Source organism: Bactrocera oleae, chromosome 5 (assembly GCF_042242935.1).
Source record: "Bactrocera oleae isolate idBacOlea1 chromosome 5, idBacOlea1, whole genome shotgun sequence".
NCBI lineage: Eukaryota > Metazoa > Arthropoda > Insecta > Diptera > Tephritidae > Bactrocera > Bactrocera oleae.
Genome location: NC_091539.1, coordinates 44,263,041 through 44,273,051, shown reverse-complemented (window position 1 = coordinate 44,273,051; position 10,011 = coordinate 44,263,041).

Below are 10,011 nucleotides of genomic sequence, written 5' to 3'. Positions count from 1 at the left end.
ACACCCGTTATATACGGTACGAAAATAAACCCGCGGAAGACACGACTGCTCATCGATCATACTGCAATTTTGGTTTCATTCCTATTTGCGCCTAAAGTGTAACATTTTTTTTTACACTACCAACATTTTCATCAGACACAATAGAATCATTTGCACCAATTGCATTATATTAAACAAAAATAATCGTTTTATAAGGTAAGTACGTTACTTTTAACCAGTCTTTTAGTAGTAATGTTTTCGTTGTTTATTGAGTATTTTATTCTGTACATTTGATCCGAACTGATTCTTTCAAACTGTGGGCGCAAATCGATTATATGTCAATTAGAATCTGTCTGGCAGCTGCTTGCTTACGATGCGAAAAGTTTGTCTGCCGACTTTTACTATGAAAAAAAAACTTGAGCAACGAATTTGCTTGAAATTTTTAGTTTCCAATATAATCACGAGATTATTGAAAATGTCGAAAGCTTGCCCCATGCGATTCGTTCATCCATCTCTGTTAATAATGATAACATCCAAAAAGTGTTGAAAAATCGTGTTGCCATCAGAGAGATAGCAGAGAATTCTTTACATCTGCTATGGATCGACTCAACATGGTTTGTTCAATGTTTCTTAATCTTTTCTAAAAAACGACGTCGAGTAGAGGTCGCAAAAAAAGTAAATACTGGACAAAGTAGTACTGTTCATAAAACGCATTATTACTGGAAACGAGACCGAGATGAATTTATGAATATGACGTCGAAACTGTCCAACAATCTAACGAATGGCACTCCAAAAATAAGGAATCTCATAACTTTTTTTTTCATCTTTATTAATCTTGTACAATGTCGGAATCACTTCTTAAAAGAGGGCCATGGTGATTCTAGGAATTCATGCCATCGGAAATGAAATAAAAAACTGTACCGTTTTTGTTTTTAATAAATTTTCACAAAATGGTGAACTTGTATGTAAAAAAAGTATTGATTGAACTCGATCCTTTTGTTTCCGTATTCTATCAAACTTTCATTGTAAGAGACGAAACGAAATTGCACCTGGTGTGTTACTTTGGTACGATATTTTGTACATTTTCTTTATAACAGTAAATCTGTATCTATAATTTTATACTTTTACTTAGAATAAAATTGTTATAACGGGTACAAAACATTTCCACTATTGTGGAAGGACTGGACGCTATATTTTATTTGATATGTAAAAATCATATAACTTTGAAGAAACAAGCATCAATTACATTTGAAAGAAGTGTATTCAATTATTTTACCAATCAAAATAAAATGTGCTATTTTTATTTTTATACGAACTTTTACTTTGAGCTCGCCAATGCGAGTATTCCTAGGCTTACTGGCGTACACTTTGTTTCTCAAAGAACTTAATACAAAAAAGTTCGGGGAAACCGAATGTAGAGATGTGTGTGGACTAGGCTATCTCTCTTTGACAAGAGGCATCCAGTGAGTTTTTGACGCATATTTCTAGGTAACCATAAATCCCCATTATCCCCATATATACCGATTTCCATAAACTGTTTAGTTTTGTTTAAAAGGTATGGAAAAAAAGTCGTCGATTAATTGAATTCTGTATAGATCTGCTAGTTCACCGGAAAGATTTAAAGTAAGAGATTCCAGATGTTTCAAAATCAATTTTGTGTAATCTGCATAATCCAAAAGAAAGTGCCGGCATAACTTAACCCAGGCAACTTCAACAACTGGTTTTATATACTGTTTATATAACCTGAAAAGGGAATATTAAGTTTGCCACGAACTTTGTAACACCAAGAAGGAAACTTCGGAAACCTTATAAAATATATATAGAAGTTTTAGTCATGTCCGTCCGTCCGAAATTATTCCCTCAAATTTTAAGATTTCGGTCAGAAATTTTGCATACATCCTTTTCTCCCGTTAACATAAGAATATAGTATATAGCTGCCTTGCAAACTGAACGATTGGAATCAAGTGCTTGTATGGACAACTTATTAATTTAAATTGATATCTTTATCAAATTTGGCATGGAAATGAGCGATCGAAATCAAGTTTTGAAAGGAAGCTTTGTATTTGTGAAGGGTTCACTTTTTTTTTTTTTTAAGATAGACGTATAAAATACCTACCACTCGTTTTAAAAATTTGCTATTAATTAACGGCTAAATACACAACTTCACACATTAGTGGTATGTATGTCTACCGTCACAAAGCAAGAAGCTGCGAAAAGACGGTCGGCAATTGAAACTCATTTGGTGAAACAAATGAAAGCAAAAGAGCAAAAGTTTGTTTATTTTCGTCTTGGCGACTATTACACGTAACATACCCTTTCATAGTCTCACCCACCAGGCATTCAATTTTAAAGCAAACAAGCACTTATGTTAATTTATGTGATATATATTAGTAAGTTTGCGAGCATACATTTGCATTATTTTAGAAGTGAATTCATTTGCTGACCATTCTATTTCCAACACCTATTTCTACGTGAGCGTGTGTGTGCTTTTGAAGCATGCAAACACATTTTATAAGCATATTTGCCCAGTAGAAAATATTTTTCAAGTTCTCCGCAAATACACTCATGCGCTGGCAGCTATCAAAATTTTTCTATTCCCGTCATTCTTCCAACGAAATTCATATGTGTCCGCACCGAAATAGAAGCGTGTGTAATGCATGAATCTAACCACTTGACGTCAATTGCAGAAGAAGTTTCTAGGAAATGCAGAATATTAAGATCTCTTTTTGGTAAAGCGTTTTTGTTTTTTTTGTTTTGAAAGTAATGAACAGAGAATCTGGCAATATTACTAATGTCTTTTAGCGTTCTTAGCACATTTTATAAATAACTAAAGGAGGTAAAGCGTCGCCGACTGCAATTGCGTCTCAGTTTCAGAGATTAAGAGTAAAAAAAAGTTGACAAAAAGGTATGAAAATTTTTTTTGTTAAACGCTGCAATATAATATTATTAATACTCGTATGAATAATATTGACCAAACTATAAATATTAAAATAAATATAAACATGTAAATAAAAGCAGAATAAAACTAATTATATATATTAAGCATTTTAAATCGCTTACAAAAGTAGAAATCAAAATTGAAGCATATACATGTACGCCACTGTAAGTCTGTGCTGCCACTAAGTATTTGCATTTGATTTTAGAACTTTTCATTTTCATTTCATTTCGTATTATAAATGTGTTTTTGATTCGGTTGCCAAAGTGTCCAGCAGTCGGCAGTCATCAGTGCGGCACACACACACACTCACAATCCAACCACTGACCGCGCAGCATACATATATGGATATTGCAACATACCACTGTGGCATTTGAGCACAACTATTTAATGCGGTCAACTCGGCTAACCAGCTAACGGCCTGCCCACGTTGGCGACCACAACTGCAACATTGCAACTTCGCCAGTGCGCGCTAACTCAATTTTTGTGATTTTCTGATTTGTGATTTTGCGTTCATATGCACCTTCACACACATATATGTATGTATATATGCACTATATGTGTGTTGTTATATAGAATGCACACAGCTCTCGAGTATGGTCTTTTTGTGCACCATCCCACTAACGCCCGTCTCGCTGTCAATTGCCAACTGTTTTCCGCATAGTCGTACAGTTATTCGGTCATTTGTTATGTGCAATATGATGCATGCCACATGCACCTCCTAGCTTTAGTCCGGTACCATATTAGCCTGCATGTTACGCTTGCATACCCGCCCTCGGGTTGCTTTTACGGCTCTCTCGCGATTGTATGTTCAATGTGCCACGCACATGCCTAGCGATTCGTTTGCGGTCGCCGATGTCCGTATGAGCCGTCCACCCGGACTTGATGACTTTTGAAGTGTGTTTGATTTGTTGCAAAATGTGCTGTGAACATTTTTGTTTTTGTTGTCTTTTGCTGTTTGTTGCGAGTGTAACGGCATTCGGCCGGCCAAGCCGTCAGTTGGATTGCGTTGCACGCTGACCACTATTTTGCTCTCCATATCCGGTCAGCCGTGTAACCGCTGCAATTCCGCTCGCACCAATTCCCCCGTTTATGTTAGTACGTTGCCTCAACCGTTTGAGCGGTCTGGTCTATAACGTAATTTAGTGGCCATTTTGTTAAATTAAATTTCAATTCCTGCACACAATTGCCAATTTTTGATTGAGTTTGTGTTAAACGATTTTTGAAGGACGCGCACGAGCACCAAAATAAACACAAATACATATGTACATGTACGTGAATGCAGTAAAACGCTTTTATTAAGCTGGGCGCACGCTAAAATCAATCAAAACGGGAAACCCAACACCCACAACATGTGACTGTGTGTGCGCCACAACATGTGGCACAGTCAAATGCAATTTCATTCTAATATATTTATATACGTACATATTTGAACATACATACATATGTTGGAGCTTGTGTTTGCTACGTGGCAAATCAATTGCACTCAAATGCAACCAAGCACAGAAATTTGTATATTTTAATTTTCGTTGATTTAATTAAAAAATTTTAGTATATTTTCGGCTGTTAAGTTGTTGTTTGTGCAGCGGCGGAATTTGCATCTGGCACATTTCACATGTTTGGATGACCGCTATTTTGAATAGAAAATGTGTGCGTTCATGTGTACATGCACCTTTAACCTCTCTGACTGGCATTTGATATGTCGTGGCAGCTTTTAAATTAATATCTTTAGTCGGTGGCAGAATTTGCCCCCAGGCAAATAGGCTTGGATAATGAGTTTTCTTTGTGGTTTCATTGAACAAAAACTGTAATAATTGCCACCAAATAATTTTTATACGAATAATTGCTTTTGCATTATTATCAGTTGCAAAGTTAACTTAAAACTATAATATTTTTTATTGCATATTTATTATATGTAAAAATTACAGTGGTCGTCAAATAAAACGAATCTTATGTTGTACACATAAGGCGACACATTTCTCTAAGAAACGTATTGCTTATACCCCGTATAGTCTGATAGAGTAGTAGAATACAAATCATGCGTATTGTCGCCTGTATTGGGATCTACAAAATCGTGATCACAATTCCTTTCAGTAATATCTGCAATTCCATCTGAACACTGGCAAATTAATTTGAAAAACAAAACTGAACGCTATTTAAATAACTAATACCAAAGTCTAACATAAGGAAATACTGCCCCTGCCAGGGTCAATGTTGGTTCAAGAAGGTTTTCGCCATCGCGCCTAATCAGTTCTGTGATTGGTATATCTCTTCTTCAATTCTTTCTTTAAACGAATCCTACAGAACTATAATTTAAGATAATTCTCCAACATTTTATAATAGCATTTTCCGACAGTTTTTAACAAGAAAACCCAAAAATTCATACATCATCGAAAATATTAATATGTTTCAAAGATCTAAGATATATTCCGTTTCAGTAGTAATAATTTTACACAAATGGCGATTTCTATAACGAAGTTTTACAAGCCTAATAGCGTTTAATACATCAGTTAAATCATTGGTGTTACATTGCCCAAATCAATCCGTCATCGGTAGCTTTAACCAATTTGTTTTCAGATGGGTGAGTTGAAGCATTATCCTTATATTCTTCCTGGTGCTGACGATGTTTCTTTAGAAAGAAAATACGTTTTTTCAGAAAGCAATTTCCAATAAATAACGCTTCCATCTGCAATGAAAATTGCTTCGTGTGAAAGTTAATTATTTTTTTAACGTTCTCTAGCTTGTTTGTAACAGTTAAAACTTTGCGGATCTGGAGAATTCATTGCTTACTTTGCCTGTAACAGCCGCTAAGGTTATACGAGCTAGTTTTTATGAGCTAAGCGATTTTCGTTTGTTAAAAGCTCACAAAAAATCGTTGCTTGATTGTGAATTCTTGGTTGCCCTAGCCTCTATATTCGCCAAGTATATCTTTCCGTGCGATTTGTCCGATTTTCAAAAATAAAAAGAACCTTAAGCGCAAATTATCGTAAAGGGACTATTTGGAAGGCGACAATATTAATGTAGATGACTGAATAAATTAAAAAATAATATTCCCGTTATTTTTTTGAACACACCTCGGTGCTGCATCGTTTTTTGAATTAAGTCATCTAACCATAATTGGTAAATTCGCATACTGATTATGTATTCCTAGATTTTAATTTGGCATAAGAAAATCCTGGATGGCTTGAAATGCTGTCAGAACTCTTCCTATCAAAACAAATTTTCAAGGCTTGAAGAATATTAAAGTAGCGAAAAGAACATATCTTGAATTTGATTTCGCTAAATGGTGGTAAAACTTAAACCCCAGCAATGTTAAACGAGAGAATAATTATCAATGAGTTTTAGAAGTAGTGATGTGGTTGAATTTTAAGGATATTCGCCTTATCTATACATAATTGGCCTAAAGCTATTTATTAACTTATGAAAATTATGTGCATTTTATTGTTATTTGTAACATCTAAACCTAAGTTAGATAGATAAAGGTTTACGCATATCGAATACAATTGCGCTTCGGGATTGCTCCACCCGTTCGTGCCGTTAACTTGGAGAAGAATTAAGATATCGTGATTAGGTTTAAAAAATACTTGATATTGGTAATTGACAAGGCTCCGTTTTAAATCAAGAAAGTTTATTTCAAAAACTTTTAAAAAACTAAAAGCAGTTGGTATCAAAAATGTATGAAATCGGTTTTTTACTTTCTTAAATTTGATATACATAATAAATTAGTTTCCGTCTCACAACTTTTTCCTGAAATCAGTCCTGCTGGATCCACTGGTAACAATGTGATCAATAATAATATAGCTTGAGTTTCTTGATTACAGTTAAATGTGAAACTGTCCGATTCGTTTCCATAACCACCATGTAAATCAGATATTTTTCGTCATTCTTGTTGACTTTGCCCGTACATTATTGGTTCATTTGTGTTTTATCTTAATGAAATTATGTGTTTTAAGCAGAATCTAATTTAGTCTCAAAATGAATGATGAAATCAGCTTTCTAAAGTCTCTAACCTATTAAATGATAACAATCAATATTTTCAGCCTACACATACCCTAACACAGTTATTTCAACCCTTGCCGTTTTCTTTGCGAAAATTTCCTTCTTCCATATATAAACCTAGGATGTAGGTAACTCCACTCCATATAGGCTTCTATAAAAAGTATATGAGAAAGTGTGAAATCCAACTCTTACAAACTTATAGAATAATATCAGTAAGACTACACTTTAGACTTGAGAAGTTTACAATTGACAAAATGTTCAAATACTGAAAAGGTCTGTCTAAACACTCATATATAATATCACCAAGGAAAGGAAAATGCCTAAAATCCTTTCTAAGCATAATAAGGGAATAACACCACCGACATCTTTTCGAAATCGCGATTACAAAGCAATGCCTAACTTCATTGCCAACTTTAAAATTTTCACAGGTAGGTTCAAACATAATTCTTAATTATTATTTTGGCGACGGTGCGTATGAGTAACATTTCCGTTGGAAGTGTTGTAGTAAAAAATTGTGATCTACACATAAAAAAATTCTAATAGAAAAGAGGACAACACTGGACATACGAGATCACGGACTTATAACTACTTAATTTGTATACACATTTGTGTGCATATATGGCCAACAACAACAAAACGTAATAGCAGCTAACTTTAGTGTTAATGTCAATTTTGCCACTTTTCGCTTATTTTCTGCACCGTTATTCTTTCGCCGTTCTCCGTTCCTCTTTTCTCGTTAACATTTTCTATCGCCTCCAACATGGTCATCATAACAGTATTTTGCTGGTCACTGTCTACTCGTAACTACAGACAACAGCCGTTAAAGGTTGCTTTCTGCTTAGCTATGTCTGTGTCGCATTTTGCAGCCGCTGTGCCAAAATGACAAAATATTACTTTTTCAACGTAATTTCTGTTTGTTTCATTTTCATATTGCGGGATATTTTGTTGGTGGCGAATGGCGCGCAACAAGCGAAATCAAAGCAACAGTTAACTCAGACGCAGTTTTTGTTGATTGCAATAGTTTTGGGTAGCATTTGTTAGCGGCGGCAGCAACATGATTTCGGGGCTAAGCATTTTTTGGTTACTTTTTCATTGCCGCCTCTTGGTCACTGATGACTTGCCACCGCAATATAACAAAAGTTTTTTGATTGTTCTGTGTTAGCTGCAGCTGTGCGCTCGCGCATCCCGCCAGACGTTCATACAGTGGTATTAATAATACATATATACTTTTTTCATTATGATATTTTTTCTGTCTGCAATTCATTACAAAGGAAATGTGTGCGTTAAAAAAATGACACGAATGTAATTAAAGAAAAGACGAGATGATAACCATCAAATGATGCAACATTTGGCTTTATGCAAAAAAAAAAAGAAAACTCGCTATCACAGCTTTAACTCATATGCATGCACATGCATATAATCGAGCCGAACGCAAATTATTTTTACTTTGAAGCGCCACCGACTGCTAAACTTTGTAGTTTTTCTGTACAAAAAATATCTTAATCTCATAGTAATTTTTTTCGTCTTATCCCTCAGCAACAATTTTGTTTACAAACGAACATACTTGCGTTTCTTGAATATGAAAGTAGATATGTATCCATTCTTTTTAGAACAAAAAATTATTTGCAAAAAATGTTGCACAACAAACTTTTACTAATTTGCTGCTACACTTGATTGGTTTCTGCCACAAATTCTGTGCTTGTTTCTCGTTATTATTTCTATACCATGCATTGCAATGAATGGTATATGAAATTTAACAGCGCATCTTCAAGTGTAGAAAAAGGATTTTCCCGAATTTACTAATGGTATTTCGTGGACAATCTTCGACTAAAGGACAGCTTAAACTTTTGTCTAACAACAACTTTTATAACTTCTGTAAAGGGGTTAATCCAGCCTGGAGACATAAAAATGGCATATCTTTTACAATTTATTTTAGCGGTGATGAAAATGGGTTCGAAGTTTTACCTCCCCAATTTGATTAAATATATACTTTCATGTATAAAAATATTTATATTGACATTTTGGTAACAAGGGTGGCAACTAGGTCAACCTTTGAAAGCACATTTTTCAAGAGGGTCTCTAAGGGCGACGGTGATTCTAAGAACTCGTGCTATCAGACAAGAAAAATATAAAACGGGTGTTGCTTGTAAAGTGTGAGCTTTTGTTTAATATTAAACTTTTGTAAAATGTTAAATATTTTACCCCGTTTTTTATAGCTTACTGGAATATTATTGTCCAGCAAGTAGTAGCCATCGTTGCACGATTTGAAAAATAGAGCAAGAAAAACTTTAACTTCGTTTGCATCGACTCTACAATACTTTTCAGAAATACAAAATATTCCTAACAAGAACTTGATATTAATTGGTCAGTTTGTATGGCAGCTATATGCTATAATGATCAGATTGATTTTTTCGGAGATTGCATCATTACTTTAGTGAATAACCCATGTAAAGTTTTTTGAAATTTCTCGTCAACTAAAAAGGTTTTCCATACAAGCACTTGATTACAATCGTTCAGTTTGTGTGGCATCTATATGCTATAAGGATCCAATAGCAGCCGACAAATGATTCCGACAAATTAACAGCTTCTTAAGAAGGATAGAACAAGTGCAAAGTTTCAGATCGATATCGCAAAAACTAGTTCACGTATATACAGACAGACAGACGGACATGGCTAAATCAACTCAGCTCGTCATGCTGATCATTTACATATATATTTTACAGAGTCTCCGACGTTTCCTTCTGGGCGTAAAAAACTTCGGCGGCTCTAAGAAAAATGCGTTTAGAGTTTTACGTACTGAAGCGGACGGACCCAAAAGCTTCAACACTTCGCCGATTGGACAGGGAAACTCTTTATCAATATTCTCTTAACTGAATAATGTGTTTAGTTTAAGTCCAAGAAAATGTTGGGTTTTTTGAAAACATTACATTGGCTCCTAAATATCTAGCAAAGGGTTATGAGTTTAACGCCGGGGTTCCGTTTAGCTCCATAATAGTATCTAATACCTCTTTAATTTAACTATGAATAACAAATAGTTTAATGCCGTATGCCGCAACGACCTTAGTTATTTATTTGAAAATGTACTTAGTAACATCTCC